Source organism: Ochotona princeps, chromosome 10 (genome assembly GCF_030435755.1).
Source record: "Ochotona princeps isolate mOchPri1 chromosome 10, mOchPri1.hap1, whole genome shotgun sequence".
Taxonomy (NCBI): Eukaryota; Metazoa; Chordata; class Mammalia; order Lagomorpha; family Ochotonidae; genus Ochotona; species Ochotona princeps.
In genome coordinates, this window is record NC_080841.1 from 66,444,928 (window position 1) to 66,465,518 (window position 20,591).

Consider the following 20,591-nt stretch of genomic DNA (forward strand, 5'->3'; position numbering starts at 1 on the left):
GAAGCAGAGCTGAGACCTGCACCCAGGTACTCCAGTATGGGATGTAGGTGTGCCAAATAACATTTTAACCTCTGCTCCTTAAAAAGCAAACAAAACGACACCCTCTACACATGCTCTAAACAACAGTACTAGGAAAAGTGACCTTAAAGTACTGTTTTACGGAAAAGTTTCCTTAGTTTTCTATTTTTTTTAATTTTCAAGAGAGAAAGAACAGTTACTGTCATCTAGTAGTCCACTTTCCAAATGCTGCTGACTGTCCTGGCTGAGGGCTACGGCTGGGATCGGGGGACTTAGGCCAGGTCTGCCGTGAAGGTGTCAGTTCCCATCTGATTGTGCCATTACCTCCTGCCTCTCAGAGTGCAGCTTAACAGGAAACCGGAATGAGGAGTGGAGTCCAGGCATTCTGATACATTCTGAGTGCTATATTTTAATTGGAAAGACATATCCACAAAGAGAAGGTGAGACAGAAAAAAAAGATCTTTTGTCCACTGGTTCACTCCCCAAGTGGCTGTAGTGTCTGGAGCTGAGCTGATCCGAAGCCAGGAGCCAGAAACTCCTTCCAGGTCTCCCATGTGCAGGGTCCCAAGGCTTTGGACCATCCTCGACAACCTTTCCTGGCCAGAAGAAGGGAGCTGGATGGGAAGTCGAGCAGCTGGGACACAAACTGGCACCCATATGGGATCCCAAGGCTTGCAAGGTGAGGATTTTGCCACTGAGCCATTGTGTCAGGATCCCTGACGAGGAATTTAAAGCACAGAAAGGTTAGCACAGAAGTCTGAAGATCAGCAGGGTCCCAGACAGTGTAGTCTGGCTTTAGAATTTGCATCTTAACCATGCCATACATACTTGAAAGCGTAGGTTTTCTGTTTTCTAATCCTGTTTCAAGACCGTGCTTTGCGGTTGTTGATACGGGCTGAATGAGGCAGCAGTATGCTTGTGGAGCCAAAATGCTCATTGGAACTGGCATTGCTTGGATATCAAATAAGGACAGGTACAAAAATTCTGCTGAACAGATGTATGTTTTGTAGGACTTCTAAAACAGTACATTTTTTCCCCACACAAAGTATATTTACAAAAATCTGTTTACTAAATATTATGTAAACAGAAACAGGTTTTTTGGGTTACACTTAAAATTTTTGAGATGTAGAGGTAAATGAGTTTCAATCTTGAAATTGGGTCCCCAGTTCCACAGGTATGGGTGAATGCCTGGTGACAGGCTGGGGGTAGTGAGTTTGTTGGAAGTTTGCTTGGCCACAGTTGGTTATACAATGCAGTTGCTTGTAGAAGTGGCCTGTGTTGGACCTTGCTCCATGTGATTTAGTGTTGAGAAATAGAGGAGAGGTGTTGATGGTGCAGGTGCCTGATTCCTTGGGTAGACTTGTAGCAGGGACCCTCCTCGGTAGGAGCTGGTGGGAACATTCACACTGAATAAGGAATTTTACCATAATGGATACCATGTAATCATAATTTTGGTTTCCTGAGTCTAATGCATTTTCTTACTTCTGGTGCTTGCCAGTTGCTATCAGTTTGAAAGGAGATTCCTAACTGTGCCTGTGTAAATGGTATTGGACTCCCATTATCAGTTATTGTGGAAACCATGCATTCATTTTGTTTACCTGTTAAAAGCAGTTTTGGGGCCCAGTGCGATAGCCCAGTGGCTAAAGTCCTCGCCTTGCATGTGCTGTGATTTCATATGGGCACTGATTGTAATCCTGGTAGCCCCACTTCCCATCCAGCTCCCTACTTGTGGCCTGGGAAAGCAGTTGAGAATGGTCCAAAGACTTAGGACCCTACACCCACATGGGAGGCCTGAAGGAGGCTCCTGGTTCCTAGCTTCGGATTGGCGCAGCACCGGCTGTTGCGGTCACTTGGGGAGTGAATCATCGGACGGAAGGTCTTCCCCTCTCTCTCTCTACTTCTCTGTATATCTGCCTTTCCAGTAAAAATAAATAAGTCTCTAAAAAAGAAGGCAGTGTCTCAAAACTGAATCCTCTCTCTCTCCAGATAAGTTTGAGAGTTAATTAGGTGGCCATTTTGACTTGCAGAAGGGATTGCAGAATGACCCCAGAGAGGACCCTGAGACCTTGGACCTTTGGTTGTTACCCCAGTAGATGGGCTTCATGCCACATCCTTCTTTAGAGTAGCAGGGCCAGTTCTAGTCTGATCCTGCTGCTTTTTATCTTATTACCTGACTCTGCTTTGAGTGTGTAATTTCCTTGAGGCCCATGGGAATACTTGAAGAGCCTTTGCTTCCTGGCTGGGCAAATTGCCTTTCCCTTTTATAGCTAGGGCTCTTAGAAATACTTGCTGCAAAACAAAGAAACGAAAGTTTTCTCCCAGTCCCCCTCTGGTTAACATGTTGATTAAATGCAGTTAAGTGTGAAGTTCATTCTTTCAGAGTTGGGCTTTTTTTTTTTTTTTAATGTCATCTTTGAGTCATGCAGCTAGTGTATTGATCATTGAAATCTGACGTTTATGCCACGTTCCTCAGTTTTGAATGATACTTTTCTCACATTGTACCTTGGACAGGCCTTGGGTGGAATCACTGTGGGAATTATTAGCATATTGCTAGTTTCGCAGTTTCGAGCTCAGTCCTTGCGTCTCTGTGTAAATTACATTCAGGATCATTTTTGCCTGCTTAACCTGAGCCAACTCTCAGAGCTTCAACATGTGCCTCTGTGCTACCTGAGCTATGATTCCTGGGGCTAAGTAAGGCTGCCATTCTTGGTTTTTATAAAATTATCTACCCTGGGATTATTAAAAATAATTGTACCTGAGAGGCCATTGAGTGCTATTTACTGAGTATAATTTGTGCTCACATTCTTCAGAATCATCTCTACAAAATGCCCTGGATCCAGGAGTATTTGCAGGATGTGCTTTTTGGTCCTATTGACAAGTGAAGCTGAAGTAGCTTTACGTGAGGATTCTGTTTCCCGGCCAGTCCAGAATTTCTTAATTGTCTCAAGTTTGAAGAGCATGCTACTATCGTCCTCTCTTTTCGTAAGCTCTTTATACCCTGAAGCCTTTCCTTATCCTCTGGCCTAGAGGTGATAGGCCTGAATACTTGTACAGGTTATCTTGGGAGCGCCCACATTTCATTTTTTGCCCTGTGTCTACTCAGCTGAGCTCTGCTCTCTGTTGTGTTATCTGGCTTTGACTGCTTTGTCTGTGTTCACAACAACAGTACTGTCGTGGGAGGAAGTGGGTTCTTTCTTTATACCAGCAGGTGGGTCTCAGGACCTGATAGGTGAGGCCAAGTGTTGAGCCGTCACATTGAGAGAACCCATGGCCTGGGAGGCAGCACTCCTGCAGGAACATCATCTTACAAGATTATATCGTGTTGTGAAGATGCAGAACCCTGCATGTTCACCAACTTGCATCAGGATGGGTTTGATTGTTACTGTCACAGTGTACCCTACAGCATTGCTGCCACCAGCTCTGCATCCACAAGTAAGGCTTGGATTGTTAGATTGTAATAAACAATTATGGGAGTAGCTCTTACTAACCTGTCTGAGTCAAGGCAGTTGCTCATCCAGGATCATTGCGTTCTCTACAGCCACCTCTGGCGATGGACGAACCATGTGTCAGGCCTTGCACACCTTCTCCAACTGCACTGGCACACAGTGAGGCACTGGCTTGTTGTTCTGGGTAGCAGAAAAGTGTGGGCCCAGGACGAGGGTGTGGGGGTAGAGATTGCAGATCCCTCCCTGCAACCTGGAGCACCGGATTACAGCTCTTCAAGGAGGCATACTTTAATGAAAATTGCGTTTGGGAATCCCGTTTCAGCACCTCTCGTTTGGGTTTTTGGCCATTTAGTAATAGAAAGAATTTTGTGAAGCCATGGAGCGAGAGAGAACAGGGCGTGGAATAGCCCATTTTACTCTCTCGGTATGCAAGTGAGTTCAAACATGGTCTTTATTTCCTTCACCATTAGTTGCATCAGGTTTCCTAAAGGTGAAGCACACTTCCTTTTATTTTCTTCTTGGTAGGAAATGTTGTATTTTCCTTCACAGCGTGGTATTATGCAGTGGAGTGTGGGTGAGAACAGGCTTGCCCCTCCTGCTTATGCCTCTGCTGGTTGCTAGGTGACCCAGAGACCTGCCTCTCCTGCTCAGCCTTCCCCCAACCCCGCTCCTTATTCTGAACTGACATGTAGCCCACTGTCTTTGACCAGAGGACAGCTGCAAGGGAGGGGGTAGCATTTGATTCCGACTTTCTGCTTCCATTTGGATGTTTGAGCCATTATTCCACCCTGGCAATTATAGAAATAGCCTTTTGTGCTTTGCAAGCCACTCCCTCCAGCCAAAGGCTGCAATGCAATGCTTTTAGAGGTTTAGAAATGTAACTTAACTCATCTTCAATTTAAAGCATATTATTAAATTTTAATGTTTAAATTGATGGCCTTTATTTGATTTTTCTCTTGATTGATTTCTTTTTCCCATAACACAATGAAGCATTTTAAGGGAGAAAGCCAGACATGGCCCCAATTCGTGAGGATCGAAGTGAATTCTGAAAGCTCCTCATGTTGGCAAGAAAATAATCAAGGAGCCATTATTACAGTTACTCCTGTCAACAAAATGCATGCATGCCTTCTATGTGAGGGGAGAGGGAGAAGTAAATGCTAATACTGTTACTTCTTACTCTAGAAGAGAAAAAGGAAGCATCGGAGAGTTACCACTGGGAGTCAGCTGCAGAGGTCCCCTTCCCTGCATTCTTTTCTTCTTGGGTTTGGGGCAGGGAGCTCTTCTACCAGCTTCTCAGTGCTCAGGGCATGGGTCTGTTGAATTCTGAATTCCTTGTCTCCTGGTGTGGTTCTGTCTTCATTGCTAGCATGCACAGGTGCGCATGCCTTCCCAGCTGTAGTGCTTGGTAAGTGAGGAGCAGGAGGGAGAGTGGGGCTAGTCATCCCACAGGAGTCAGGCATGAGCTGATTCACTTGGAAATGAACCAGAGCTTGGCTCTATTCTGAGGTTTGGAGCCCTTAGGCTTGTAGACCAGACCTGGTAAATTCTAGAGCTTCCTCTCAGACACTCCAAAGCCCTCTACTGAGTCACAATCTGGATTCAGGCCAGCCATTCTTGTTTCACTTCTTTCTATCTGCACACATGTAGCAAATTTGTCTGGAATTAAGCATTAATTAATATAAGCCTGTTTGAAATTAGGGTGGGGATGTGTACCTCAGATGAAGATGTGCAGTAGATAGGCACGACATTGAACTGTGGTCCTCGCAGACAGCATGCCAGCCCAGAGCCTTGTGGTTGTAGACAGCTGGTTAGTGTCTGTCTGTCTGTCTGGCTAGCTAGCTAGCTAGCTATTTTTTTTTTAAGATTTATTTTCATTGCAAAGTCAGGTATATAGAAAGGAAGATCTTCCATCCGATGATTCACTCCCCAAATGAGCGCAATGGCCAGTACTGCACCGATCCGAAGCCAGGAGCCAGGAGCTTCTTCCAGGTCTCCCACATGGGTACAGGGTCCGATGGCTTTGGGCTGTCCTCGACTGCTTTCCCAGGCCACAAGCAGGGAGCTGGATGGGAAGAGGGGCTGCCAGGATTAGAACCGGTACCCATATGGGATCCTGACGCGTTCAAGGCGAGGACTTTAGCTGCTAGGCTATCGCACCACTGGGCCCATAGCTATCTATTTTTACTTGAAAGAGCTACAGAGAAAAGGAGAGAGAGGTATTCCTTCTATTGGTTCATTCCCCAAATGGCTGCAACAGTTGGAGCTGGGCTGATATGAAGCCAGGAGCTTCTTCCTGGTCTCCCACGTGGGTGCAGTGGCCCCAGGACTTGAGCCATCCTCCACTGCTTTCCAACGTTATAAACAGAGCATCTATGCAACTTTTTTTAACTGGTTGTAGATTCTGTGAGTCAAGAGCTCACCATTATGGGGACATTGGAGATGATACATTTCTACTCTGGAGCCTCAGATGGAAAGACTGGAACAACGTGGAGGCTCCTTTGGGCACTATTTACCACCTGGACCGTGCTTACTACTCATCTTCCCTATGATGCTTGGGCTTCCTATGTGATGGTGGCTTCAGGACTGTGGCACCACTGCTTGGCAAGAACTCAGGGCTCCAAGAACTCCAAGGGCCAGTGTTTTGGCCAGAAAGAAGGAAGCTGTGATTTATAAAGTTGCATAAGTTCCCAACCATCCAAGCTGTCACAAGGCTGCCATGAATCCAGGGCAGGGAATATACCAGCATAAAATCTGCAGCTGCTTTCTATATTTGTCCCATGGGGCCTCTTTTATTAGGGTTTAGTAAAGTATGTATTTCTTCCTTAAGAGTTTAATCGAAGTAACCCCAAATCGGATTTAGTTAGCTAACTATTGGGGGCATATTTATTGTTTGCACTGGGCTCAGAAAGATTGTCTAGAACTTGGAAATGGGATGAAGGGAGGACAAAGTGCCTTTGAAAGTTCTACTAGAATGTTACGTAACAAGCCCCCTTATGAGCTTTTAATGACTATCTAGACGATTGTCCTTTGGTTTAGTCAGTAGAGGACAGTGAGTCAGGGCCCAGATCTTATGAGCTAACACAATAACCATCAAGGGTTTGTATGGTAGAGACCCAGATGGTTTCTGTTCACAGTAAAGATAATCTAAGTTTTCCTGTAGAACATTAACCTGTTTTATCTTTAACCTAGAAATCTGTGCCATCGTTGTTTTCTCAGATTCCTTATAAATTCTTCAATATTCTTTGAATAGAATCAGCGTCACCACCTTTTGTTTCATCATTAATGACATGGACACATTTCTGACACATGTTCATCCCATATTTTTGTGTGGGAGTTGTGTTTTAGCTCTCTGGAAATTCAACTTTGATAAGTAGAGCATGTAAGCATTTGGAGACTAGCTTTTTTATTCCTGTTTCTCTTGAACCAGAGCGTTTATACTGATGTTGGGTAGATGGGAGGCAGAGATTTTATGCTGAGTATGGAGGAAGCAGAGGAGTATCTACTTTCATACCTCTGATTTTTAATCTGAGTCGCTTTTATAATGAATTTCTAGCTCCGTCATTGTTGTCAGTGGCCTCTGATTCCAGGTAGGTAGCTGTAAACTTGGGTAGGCAGTGTAGGAAATCATTGAGTGTATTTTTATTAAGCACATGGTGAGTATGAAGGAGTTTTGGAAGCAGTGAAAATGTCCTGAAAATGTAAGTCAACATTAAGACAAACCACATACTTGTCACTACACTTGCTAAATCCTTGTGCATGCCTGGGTAGCAGAATGTATATTCAGTAAGAGACCTTTATTTCAGAGAGTGCACATCCAAGCAGCATTCATTAGGCACAGGTTACATGGCACAAGTATTCTGCCAAACATGGCCTTGGGCTGAGGAGGTGGAAAGCAGAAAAGTGTCCCCAACAGCCCAGACAGGATTGTCTTGAAGCCTGAGGATCCTGTCACGTGGTTTTTATAACTATATGATGAGGCTCCAGAAAGTTTATGGGAAATGTATGTTATGAAGACAACTGTATAAATTCCAGAAATTCTTTACAGCCAAACAAGCATCTTTTATTTCCCACAGACATTCTGAAGTGCTTTTAAGCACAGGGAACCGTATGAGATACATAACATATTGCTTGCTAGATAAGAGCTGACAGAGGTTAAGGGCTTCTGTGAATAGCGGATGGACACCTGTAGGTAACCACCTGTAGGTAACCACCTGTAGGAGGGCTCACCACGAAGGACACCTCAGTACTGAGCAGTTCCATTTACATGCACATTTTAAACAGGATGTCCTGCACAAAGGTTCCCCAAAGAAATCCAATGGTCTGTTCCATAGAGGCACACCATGATGTTAGTTCAGGGACAAATACTGTTTCTAATAAAATTTCCAAAGCAGTGTTGTAAAGTATAAAATGTGCTAAAGTAGATGAGACTTTGCTCTTATTTTGTTGGTTGTTCTGCATAGTTTTCATTTCTTTTTTGTTCCTTTTTTTTTTTTTGGACTCAGTAAATCATCAATAACATTGAATCTTCCTGCTGTGACTAATGAGATGTAGACTTGGTGTAGGTGTCTATGCAGTCAGGAGACCTAAAGGGTTTTCATAGCACAGATAACTGCAAAAGAAAGATCTCCCTCATCAGAAATCCCAAGGAATGTTTATTTCCTTAACACTGTGTTGCAGTTGTAAAGCTAAAAGAGGATAAGTCGTCACCACCACTTGGATGTGAGACCCGCCAGGGACATGGAGAAGAAGGAAGTGACAGACTGCCAGTGGCACTCTGTTTCCAGGGAGTCTAACTCTGTAGAAATCAGAAATAAAGGTGCCAACAAAAAGTTTTTCTAAATTCCTTTGAATTTTGTTTGAAATCCCCTTGTAGGCCATAGGAGAACTGGAAAACCCGAAAGCCCCATTTTAACCTCCATATTTTGACTACTCTAACAAATATTTCTGTGTATTGCTTTCCTTAGCCAAATCTCTAATTTGCTTCTATTCATGGGGAGGAAGAAAGCTGCAGCTACAACTTAATTTTGTTTACCTTAAGTAATTCATGTGAGTGTTAGATTAAAATGTAACTCATTAAAATAGGAATTGTAAGGAATGACTTCGTTGTTTAAGTTACCCAGGTTAAAGCCTGGAGGTGAAATTTTATCCAGCTTGTGCAGGTACCTAAGATCTCTTTCTGTTGTTCCTTTGGGCTTGCGTGGGGGTGTGATTTTTGTTTATTTTTTCTTGAGGAAAGAAGACCTGTTAGTTGAAAATTTCAGAATGTGCTTAAAGATCACCAAATACAGAGCTTAAAGCACTTGAGTATGGGTGACTTCCCTGGAGTTGTTTATATTTTCATGAATTACTGCTCCATAAGATGGCTTAGGTTCATCAATCAGTAGGTGCCGCAGAGGAGCAGAAGGGAAGGGACTAGTTGGAGGATGCTTGTTCCTGAAGACTCAAAAATGGGTGGGGAACTTGTTTTTTAAACATGCATTTAGAATCATTAGGTATTATTTTCCAAGGCATCTCTTTTCAATAAAGCATGGTGCATTTGTGTTAAATATGAAAATAAGATTGTGTCTACTAGTGAATCTGACTTGCAATGAGTAAAGACACACTTCTTATTGATTTTACACGGAATATATTTATCATTCAAAAAGCTAAGAAAGTCAAGTGTGTTGTGCTTGGGACGAGCTTCTCCCTCCTAAAGGATGGAAGAGCCCCTAGTGGAATCAGCATGATTACCCCGAGTTTAGCCATGGAAAACGCTAAGGTTTTTATGGAAAGCTAATCTGCTGTGAACTCATGGAACTTGCTTATGTTGAGCAGTCCTTTCATTTAAATGTATCTGCTAGTGTCTGGGTAAGCTGTCTTCATTTTGTGTTACTATCACAAAATATTTGAGGTTATGCCTCAAGAAGAAATTAGGTGTGCGTTAATTCGCAGTCTTGAAGGCTAGATCCAGCAGCCACATGGGACCAGAGTCTGCTGTGTTGTCACATGGCAGATGGCATCATGTAATGGGAGCACATGCAGATGACATGAGCACAGAACCCAGGAGTCTAGGGAAGAACAAGGCCCACTTTGTAAAAGCCCATTGCTATAAGACCTAACCCGCTGCTAGGCCAGCATTAATTGCATCATGAACAAAGTCAAGATCCAGTCTCCCCCAGTAGGATCCCACCCTTATAAAAGTCTTAATGCCTTTCAGTGCCCTTAAATTGGGGACCACTTCTGGCACATGAACTTTGGGGCACAAACCATAGCACGAATTCTGGGCTTCACTCTGTCTCTTCTTATGTAAGCCTTTAATGGACCATGAGTGTGTGTTTGAGTTCACGTATTGTCTAGAAATAGAAGTGTATGTCTAAGTTCTTTTATTATATATTGAAAAATAAACTTGTGTGAAGTTTTTCTATATAAACACCTTCAATACTCAGTTTCTTGCCTCCACCCCAAGACATATTTGCACAGTGATGTTTTATATTGATGTTAGTTTATACCATCAAAACTCTAAGATAGCAGTTGGCCATGACTTGGCATTGTTTTTTGTTTTTGTTTTTAGAGATAAAATAAAACTTATTTATAGGAAGTTTGTAAAACCTGATTTAAGAGTTTTATGTGATAAGGAGAACTTCTTTTTAAAAGATACCAAAAACTAGTAGTACAATGATTTCTTACTTGGACTCCTAGAAAAAAATTAAAAAATAAGGGTAATTATCTAGTTGTTGCTACTTTGTTTTCATGAGCACACTGCTTTTCAAAGTTCTCATTAATTCTGCCTTTTCTGAGAATAAAGAAAAACTTAAATGTGTATCTCCTGCTAGTCAGTCTTGTACTCAAGATTGGTGGTAGTTTTTCCGTATATTTTTACCTAAGAGTAAAACTTCAGGAAGCTTCTATCCAAGATCTTGGCTTGTCTTCAGTTCCAATTTGAACTGTTCCCAGAGGTTTCTGTGTTCATACCTTACTCTGGTAGCAGGTTTTTTTTTTTTTTTTTTGATAATGTGCAGTAAGCTGACAGTTTTGAGTTCATGTGTGATTATGCATGTGGGCTGACTAAAGAATAATGAATTATAATTTAACCCTTCAAGCTGAAAAAGAGGTTAGTTTTTCCCCATTTTTTCTTCTTCATATAAGTCCATTTGTGATACATGTTTTGTGAGTCACTTAAACATATACTTCATTGTACAGCTCAGTTTTTCATGGTTCATTTTACAACTTAGCACAGAATTAATTCTGGTGGGTTAGTTGGAAAAATCTAATAGTATTATTATTGCTGTTGAGTCTACTTGCCAAATCCAAAGGAAGTTTTTCAAAGTCATTGTTAGTAGCTGCGGATACATTTTGAAGCCACTGACAGAAGCAGGAACTACTAGTCTTCTGTTTTGATAAGGTTGCCTTGTGAGGTAAATCGAGTTCAAGAGCAAAAGTCCTGAGGGAGGTCCTGGCTGCAGGGAGTCCTCTTGTGCCTTCTGAGTGCCGAAGGTCTCAGCTGGTGTCAGGGAGAGTGTATGACTGAGCGATCCTGTGCTGTCCATGTTGCCCATGGGCTGCATGTGGGGTGGGAGGAACTTCCAGACAAACTACAGGTAACCTGGCTCTGGGGGTAGAGGGGTGGATGGGGATATTGTTGGAAGGTGGGCTTTCAGTTGGTTCCCTCCGTTGTGAGTGAGCTGCTCATGTTAACACTGTGTGGGCACTGGGAATTCTCTCAGCAGTCCTGGCGGAGTGGATAGAAGGGGTTTGGCTGCTGAACTGAGTCGCTGATGCAGCTGCTGGACCAGATGTTCAGCGATTGGTGTGAGGAGGATTAACACGGTGGCCCCTGTGAACTCCAGCCCTTTTGCTGTTTCTCTGCCCTCAGAAATGCTGGGCTGTTGGTTTTTACTTTGTGATAAATTGATGGTGGTTTTTGGAAATGAGAGCAACACACACTACAGCAATCCTGTATCACCTCCTGTTCTCCTTCTCCTGGTTAGGGAGTGGGAAGGATTCTTTAAGGCCCTGTGACTTCACTGGATTGCCAGTGTGGGGAATTACAGGTCCAGAGAAATGTTTTCCAGTTCACTGTGAGGAAATGAGATAGCTTTTTAGGTGATGGATAGATAATGAATGCCTAAGTGAAACGTGACTTGTGATGACAGCTCTCCCTGGGTGTTAGATCGTACTGGACTTAAATCTCTGTGTGTCTTTGTAACATGATGAGAGAAAGAGTGGACAATGGCAAGTTTGAGGCTTCAAGTTGACAGTCTGTATGTGTGCATCTAGCTGTATGTATGGTGTATGAGTGTCTTGCAGGGATTGTGCATGTGTTTGTGAGATGAAGTATGGAGGGTTGAGAGTATATGTAAGTATATGTTGAAGTATGGCTGTGGTGTATGCATACATGAAGGTACATGAAAGTATATGTGTACACATGTGAGTGTTCATGTGCATGAGTGTGCTTGTGTGAATGCATATAAAGGTATGTGTGGGATGTGTGTATGTGCACACATGTGTGCAACGCATGGGACCAAGCACTTGAGCCATTAGATGCTATCTCCTAGGATGCCATCAGCAGGAAGTTGAATGGAAAGCAGAGCAGCTGGGACATGAAGCAGCACTCCAGTATCTACTGCAGAGGAAATAAGTTTTAAGTCTCTAATGATTTAGTCTTAGGACAATAGAAGGAAGGTATCAGTTTCATATAAGAGCAATTCTTTTGCCAACCAATAGACCTTGGACAGCTTTTCTCAACACTGGAGCATCGAAACCAACAACTTTTCAGAACTAACAAAACCACTGAAGCAGTACCCTTCCCATACTGGGGTCTCTAGGGCATCATCAACATACTGTCCCTCATCCCATGGTGCTGATGTGGTTTGGCAGCACAGAACTGGCCTCTTCTCCTGCTCCCCTGTGGATACAGGAGAAAAGTCTGAAGCATGGGTCCCACCCACCTTGCTCCATACCTGACCCTCCTATGCACCTCACATGGGGATGCATCACTCTCAACCATGTAAACAACATTAAAAATAAAATTAACACAATGACCCAATAAGAATATAATAAAGCTTAAAATATGTTGACACATCATAAATATCTTTTGTAAGTTTAACTTTTACAGTAAACAAAATTTTACCTTAGTGCATTTTGCTGCATATTATTAAAATCATCAATGGCAATTAGTCAGTTGCCACATTTTTACATATTTCACCATTTGACCATCTTGTTTCAGGGATCACTTGTATTTTGTGTGAAAATGTAACACACAGAGAAATGCACAGTCATATTTCCTGTAAGCAACACTGATACTTGAGAAACACAAAAGGAATAGTTGCATTAAAAATATATTTAAAAATACTGTTTTCTTTTAAAAAATGAAATACATATAAAATACAAAACCCAATAGGATACACTAAGAACCTACTAATGAGAGGCTGGAGTAACAATGGGTGCACTGCCTTCTCTCAGGATCCATCTGATAATCGCCCCACAAGCCTTAAAATCTGTATATGTTCCAGTTTGATCATTGTAGTTTCATTTTTTTTTAACTGCTGGGAAATGACCTACAATGTAAAAAGGGCACTTACACTGTTAAGATGAGCGGAGTATTCATTGTGTCATCACGTAGTACTCCTGCAGCAGTGGAATGGTAAATGAAAAACCATGTCTTCATTATTAACAGATACTGAAATCTGCCAAGAAATTATGTCCTAAGACTTTAAGAGGAAGCCCAGGATAGTCCTTTTTCTCAACTTTGAAGGGAGAAGAAAGTTCAGAAGAAATGATTTAGTATTTGTAAAGTGATTTTTTTTGTGTGACAAGTTATCAAATCACACTGAAGTCACTCCTGTCCTGAGGACTAAAAATAGCTTTACCCAGATCAACTCTTCAAATATGTAATGTTTTCTCAGCTAACCGTCTGAGTTAGATAAGCGAACCACTCCAATTCATATGAGCCCAAATTAAACTTTATTCATGTAGGGACATTTGTGTATCATGAATCACCTGCACTGAAATTAATGGACTAAAACATGCTAATCAAACTTAAGTGCATGCATGTGTATACGCACACACACGCACATACACTGTTTTAGCAGTAGGAATGGGCGCTTCAGTGGCATGTTACTGAAAGCATACAGGAGGGACTGGGGTTGTGATGCAGTGGATCAAGCCACTGTTTGCAGCACTGACATCCTGTATTGGAGCACCAGTTTGAGTCTTAACTACTTTGCTCCCAATGCAGCTTTCAACTAATGTGCCTGGAAAGCAATGGAAGATGGTCCAGGTAAGCAGGACCCTGCCACCCATATGGGGATGGAGTCCTTGGCTTCTGGCTTTGGATTGGCTCAGCCTGGGTCATTCAGGCCATTTGGGGAATGACCTAGTTGATGGAAGATCTCTTTTTCTCTCTCTTTTCTCATCTAGTCACTCCTTCAAATAAATATAACTAAAAACAACAACAACAACAAATAACCACATACACACCTGGGAATGTTGAAGACTTCACTATCAGGAAAAGTATTTACCGATTTAGTGAATCTCGAGGTGCTGAGCCACTGTTTCTATATCCTCCTGTTTGCTACACCCCCAACAGAACTATCCACAGGACTCAACTGTTCAGACAGGAAAAGAAACAAAACTATTTGACCTCTGCTCTAATCAAGTTTTATTCAACCAACAAAAAAAAATGATAGCTTAAAAGAGAACTCACCCACCAATGGAAATATTTCAGCTGGCCAGGAACATTTCCACGTATCATCTGTTTCAGGAAGTCAGCTGACAGGGTCCACACAATCTCGGAGCCTGCAACCTGACCTTCACTGAAACATATCGCCGTTCCAGCAGAGTGAGTCTTGGACACTTATCAAATAGTGAGAAACAAGTTTAGCTTAAACCATTAGAAATGTAGACTTTTAGAAGTTTAGAGGACAGCTCAGTTTGTTTAGAAAATCTCTGACCCCGTTCAAACCAGCACATCGTTGCACACCATCCTGTATCTACCCTCCCCCTGCAGCCTGAGAAGGCATTGCAGGGGAGGTTGAGGTAGAGTCAGTGGCTCCTGGCCCCGGCCTGATGTAGCCCTGGCTGTTGCTGGCTTTCTCCTTCTGGCTCCTCCTTGGCCTTTCTCCTTCATCTCCTCCCCCTCCATCCCACTTTTCAAGTAGGTGAAAGTGAATAAACATTAAGATACTTTCATGGCTCTTTCGTGTCCCTGTGGTGCTTTGGTTTCATTTTATTAAAAACAAGAGGTTAGCCGTGAGTCCTGTGAGTGATTCCCGAACACTCAAATTTACAACATTTGTTTGGTGTCCCACGAGTTTTCTTCCACCTTTAAGTCCTTCAGTTTTCATTTTGTTTGTATTGTGAAATAAAATCTTTAAAAAAAAACTATATTATTTGAAAGACAGGGAGAGACAAAAGCTTTCTATCCACTAGTTCACTCCCCAGATGGCTATAATGATCAGGGCTGGGCCAGGCAGAAGCCAGTAGCCTGGAACTCCATCCAGGTCTTTCAGGCGAGTGGCACGGGCCTAAGAACCTGGGCCATCTTCTGCTGCTTCTCAAGGTATATTAGCAGAGAGCTAAATTGGAAGTGGGGCAACTGCAATTGAATGAACCCTCTATGTCAACACTGGTCCACAGTAGGTGTTTGTTTTTTTTTTTAATAGAATTTTCTGTTTTCAAATTGGATCTGGTCCATAGAAAATCCCTGAAGTTAGACTGGTGGTATGACTTGATCTGAAGGATTTGTGGAAGTCTGGGTTAAATGATCAACATACACTTCTATCAGTCATTGTAAAAACACACACTTTATTTCTTTATTTTCACATTGTTGCTATCATTTTATGATACAGCTCCATATTCCCTTATCCCCTCCCCAATTCCCTCCCCCCTAGATCCTCCATATCATTACTAACATAGTTCTTCATACTCAGTCATATGTTCATCGTTGTGGCCGTGGACAATGGCAGAGTCCAGCATCCTATTGTCAAGATATAGTAAACAGTTTCATTGTAAGTCCATCTTTGTCTGGAAGCAGAAATGCATACCACCCTGCATCCTCATATCTGGATGTTAGTCTGCATTTCACAGCTACTGTACATCCCCTTAAATGAAAAGTCATGATACAAAATCAACAATGAAAAGAAAAATAGAAATTTACAATGCCATGAAGTTAAATGACATGTTACTAGATATGACAGTCTCCATTACACAGCTACTATACATCCCCTTAAATGAAGAGCCACAAAACAAAATCAACATCTGGGAGAAAGAAGAAATTAACAGCACCAAAAAGTTAAATAACATGCTATTAAACGGCTAATGTGTAGCTGAAGAGATGAAAATCAAGAACCTTGAAGAACATGATGCCACTGCATGATTTACGAGTCATTGAATGATTTAATCAGAAGAAAGTGTTTTGAAGAGATGAAACCAACAGAAAACAGCAAACCCATGTGATGTAGTTTCCACTGATCTTTGTTGAAGTGTGTCTCCTCCAGACAATAAATAAATGGGTTTTGTTTTTTAATCCAGTCTACTAATCTATGACGTTTGGTTCAGCTTAAGCCATTTACATTCAGTGTTAATATGAATGGGTGGGACTTTGGTCCTCTCATTTTAGGAATAGGTTGTTCATTGGTTTAGTCTTCTGTTGTCATTTTACTGGGATGTTCTTCCCGTTTGCCTTTGGTTTTGGTAGGTGCTATTCCTCTTCTCTGACAAGAGAACATCTTGAAGTATCATTTGTAGGGCAGGTTTGAAAGAGGCAAATTCTTTTAACTTTTCTGTACTGTGAAAGAATTTTATTTCATTTTCAAAGACAAAAGAAAGATTTGCTGGAAATGTTATCCTAGGCTGACAATTTTTTTTTTAGAATCTGGAATATGTCACTCCATTCTCTTCTTGCCTGTAGAGTTTCCTGTGAGAGATCTCCTGTGAGCTTAATTGGCATTCCTTTATATGTCAGTTGATTTTTTTCATGTGCACATTTAAGGATCTTTTCCTTATGTTCGATTGAAGAGCACTTGAGGATCATGTGTCTTGGTGAAGATCTCTTTTGATCAAGCCTGTTGGGAGTTCTGTGCCCCTCCTGGAACTGTTTCCCAATTCTTTCTGTAGATTAGGGAAATTTTCCTTTATTATTTGATTAAATACATTTGCAAACTCAGCTTCTCTTTTTGCACCTTCTGGGACTCCCATAACTCTTATATTTGGCCTCTTTAATAGTGCCTTTCAATTCTTATACTTATTTTGGCCTGATGCAGCTCTGCTTCCAGCTTTTTGTTTGCTTCCCCCTGATGACAGGAACTATCTTCCAATTCTGAGATTCTTTCTTCTGCTTGCTTCATTCTATTTTGGAGACTCTCCACTGTACTCTTAATTTGCTCTACTGAGTTCTTAATTTCTGATATCAGCCTTGATTTGCTTTGTTGCTTCCTTAAATTCTTTGAACTCTTGCATGAGCTTCTCATTTTTGATCAGAATCTTTAAAATGAGTCTTATGGATTCTGTGTGCCCCATTTTCTCAATGTCTTCCTCAGTTACCTCTGGGGTGGGCATAGGGTTTTGCTCCTTAGCAGGGGAGTTTTTAGTATTATTCATTATGCCATTGCCTCTTCTTTTGCTCTTGATCATTGTACTTCTGGTTTATCAGAATTTTCTCCTTGGGGTAGGTTTCTAAGCTGTGTCACCCACAGGTCTGCAATGCGATTTTACTTATTGTAGTTGGTACACAACTTTTTGCTTGTAGCCACTTGTGCCACTCCCTGCAGTGAGTTCCAGGTCTGGCTTCTTCTGTTAGATTTCCAGCATGGTCTCCGGAGCCCCAGCTCTTGTCTCACCACTCTCCACCTCCTGTGATACCGTGCAGAGGCTGCACTGTTCTCCATAACCTTTCTCCCACTTCCGGTTGGAGCAGGTTCCAGGATTAGAGAGAGACCAGGTGTCCTATATAATTAGGTTGTTGGTGGTGCTGATCTTTTCGGAACCTGTTGGCTGTTAGGTCTGGGTGCCACACGGACCTATTTGGACCCATAACATGCCACAGTCGGTATTTTCCTGTGGGACCACTCGCGAGATCAGCACATGCACAGTTCACTGTTGTCCCCTGCAGTCCCAAAGCTATTGCCACAGTGTACAAAATGGCGCCTGACGTACTACCACTACAGTTCTTGATCTGCTGGCCGTCAGATCCGAGGGCTACCCAGACCTGCTGTTGGTGGAACCCATAGAATGCCATGTTGATGCAGTTCACTGAGTCAGAAATGAGTTCACTCCCAGCTCAGTGCATGCTCCGTTCTTTCCCCTGACTTTACCCCTTACGGAAAATGGCTCCTAGTTCTGCTCTAGGGGGTTTACTGGGCTGTGACATCCACCCTGTTCTCGCACTGCCCGTCTGTGGTCTGCTGCTTTGTCTCTGCTCCTGGTCAAATCCAACGGACCAGCAGGACGGATAGATCTTGGTCTGGGTTCACCTCCCGAGCTCCTAGTGAAAGTCCCTTCCCACCTGGTTACTGGTGGAGTTCTGGCTGCTGGTGGAGTTCAGATAGCCATGCTGGAGTATCAGTCACTGCAACACCACACTGCTGTGCCCGCTGCTTTCATATGTCTGTCAGTCTCCAGGTACCCCTCTGCTATTCTGTCCTTTCCTATTTCCTAAAATATGTCCTCTTTGCTTCATCCCGATTAAATGTTTCTCCGTCCATTTAAACGTGTCCTTACCCTATTCCGTCATCTTGATTCTCGCATGACTCATTTTCTGTAAGTCTCAAAGATACTTATCTTTTCAGCCCTACTATCCCCTAGAGGTTTTCTAGCTATTTGCAATTAAAAATCTGTAAGACATTTTTTGACTACCAAACTTTGGGAGTTCAATTTATAAGTTTTTCTTCAGTAAATTTCTTTTGTGTTTAAACTTATTTGTTTGTAGATATGATTGTGTCTTTTTGAACAATGGTTGCTTTTTAGTAATAGTTTCACTTATAGTGCGCTACTGAGAGTTCTGTCATTTGGAAAGCTGTGGTATTTTTTCTTGAAGTTTTTTGTTAAATTTTTTTTTGAAAAACAGACGTGGGGCATTTGTCTTGTCAGCTAATTCAGAAAAAGACAGTGGAATAGGAGCAAATACCATGACCAGAAAACTTGTATTGGCTGGTATCTGGGTGTGCTGTGTGTTCTACTTGGCGTTGATTGCATTCCATTGGTTGTAGTTGCTGGAAAAGTTGACTCAAAGAGCTGACATTACTCTCTTCTTGGGACATGGTCTGTTTTGCCAGAAGAAACCAGAATGGCATGAGAAAGAATTGTTGATTGAAGCCTTGTAGCCACAATTGTATTAAACGAGCTTTGTCTCAAAGGTAAAAGCATGAGGACAAGTCTCTTTTCTAGTTTTTGCAAGAAGTTTGTCACTAATTTGCTATTATATATGTGGCTTTAGGAAACCAACAAACTGTCATTGTTAAGGCAGACCTTTTTGAAGGAAGATTGGTTATATACTTCCCTCAGTGATTTTGTCTCTAGCTATGTTTGTGATGATTCTTTTATAACTTTGAGTTGCAATGTGGGAGAAATATCACTTACACAGAACTGAGAGTGCCTCTCTGTTGTGCTCAAGGACAGTATTATAGTGCCTTCAGAATCCCCAACTGTGCATGCTGTGGGTGTGTGTGTGTGCACTGCGTGTCTGTGTACTGTATGAATCTCCGTATGTACAGCAAAACCTCAAGAAGTTTGTGGGAAAACAGAACTAAAACGTCAGCAGATTTTGGTACCTCAGATGTGTAAACGTATGCCTTTTATTTCTAAACAGCATTTTCCATATACATTTTGAAGATCCTTTGTACTTGTGTTTCTGTATCTGCCATATAAACCTATGTACATTATTTGTATTTATGTGTGTGCCTTGGCTGTATATTATATGTATGTTTCACATACAAAAATGAACACATGTGTGCTGTGTATGCTTATGTCCATATACCATACATATACTGCATAGATAGTTATGTCCATTACACAGGAATAATGCAGCAGAACCCAGTGATGTAGCCCTGGGTAGCACTGATGAGTTTAATATGTAGTTAATGAGGTTTGGGAGATTGTTGGACCTTTGCAGGGATCAATGCAAGGACCAATCATTTCCTTTATGTGTGCAAGTGTGTTTATGTGCTTCTTAGAGCAGTTCTGTGAAGTTTCCTCTACAAATGAGTAAACTGATACTTAATAGTGTCTTAATATCTTGTGCAACATAAATTAAAATGAAATTAATATCATGTCAACTGTCTTTCATTTAGGTCCGGCTTTTTGTTCATTACTTGGAAGTTGCCATCCATAAGGAAATAGGTGTTCATTTTCTTCCTCCTCCTTTTAAGTCGTAATTTCTCTGTGTTCTTGGTGCTGTGTAGTAAAATCCCTCTGATCACACAAACAGTTCAAAATAAATGCAGAATAGCTGTGCCTGGAGCAGTAGCGTAGTGGCTAAAGTCCAATCCTTGCATGTACCGGAATCCCATATGGGTGCCAGTTTGTGTCCCGGCTGCTCCACTTCCCATCCAGCTCCCTGCTTGTGGCCTGGGATGGCAGTCAAGGATGGCCCAAAGCCTTGGGACCCTGCACCCACATGGGAGACCTGAAAGAAGACCAGACTGGCTTAGCTTTCGTCATTGCAGCCACTTGGGGAGTGGACCAACGGATAGAAGATCTTTCGTCCTGTCTCTCCTTCTTTTTGTAAATTTGCCTTTCCAATAAAAACAAAACTTTAAAAAGCGGAATAGCACCACCTTACAATTGCAAATGATTGTTTCAGGTAATATTCTGAAGGATAACACGGAAGATCTGAATGATGAGGGAGATATTTAAGTGAAAAAATACAAGTGTTTCCAAATGTACGAATTCTACATAAGATACCTTACACTTGGGCCCAGCGTGGTGGCCTAGCGGCTGAAGTCCTTGGCTTGAACGTGCCGGGATCTCATATGGGCGCTGGTTCTAATCCTGGCAGCTCCACTTCCCATCCAGCTCCCTGCTTGTGGCCTGGGAAAGCAGTCGAGGACAGCCCAAAGCTTTGGGACCCTGCACCCGTGTGGGAGACCTAGAGAAAGTTTCTGGCTCCTGGCTTCGGATTGGCACTGCATTGGCCGTTGTGGCCACTTGGGG

At 42.3% G+C, this 20,591-nt stretch overlaps 1 protein-coding gene across 2 annotated transcripts in view; it reads left to right on the forward strand.

The window, feature by feature from the left end:
- DIP2C (disco interacting protein 2 homolog C) overlaps window positions 1-20,591 on the forward strand; it is a 408,787-nt gene that overhangs the window by 110,315 nt on the left and 277,881 nt on the right. The window lies entirely within an intron of this gene.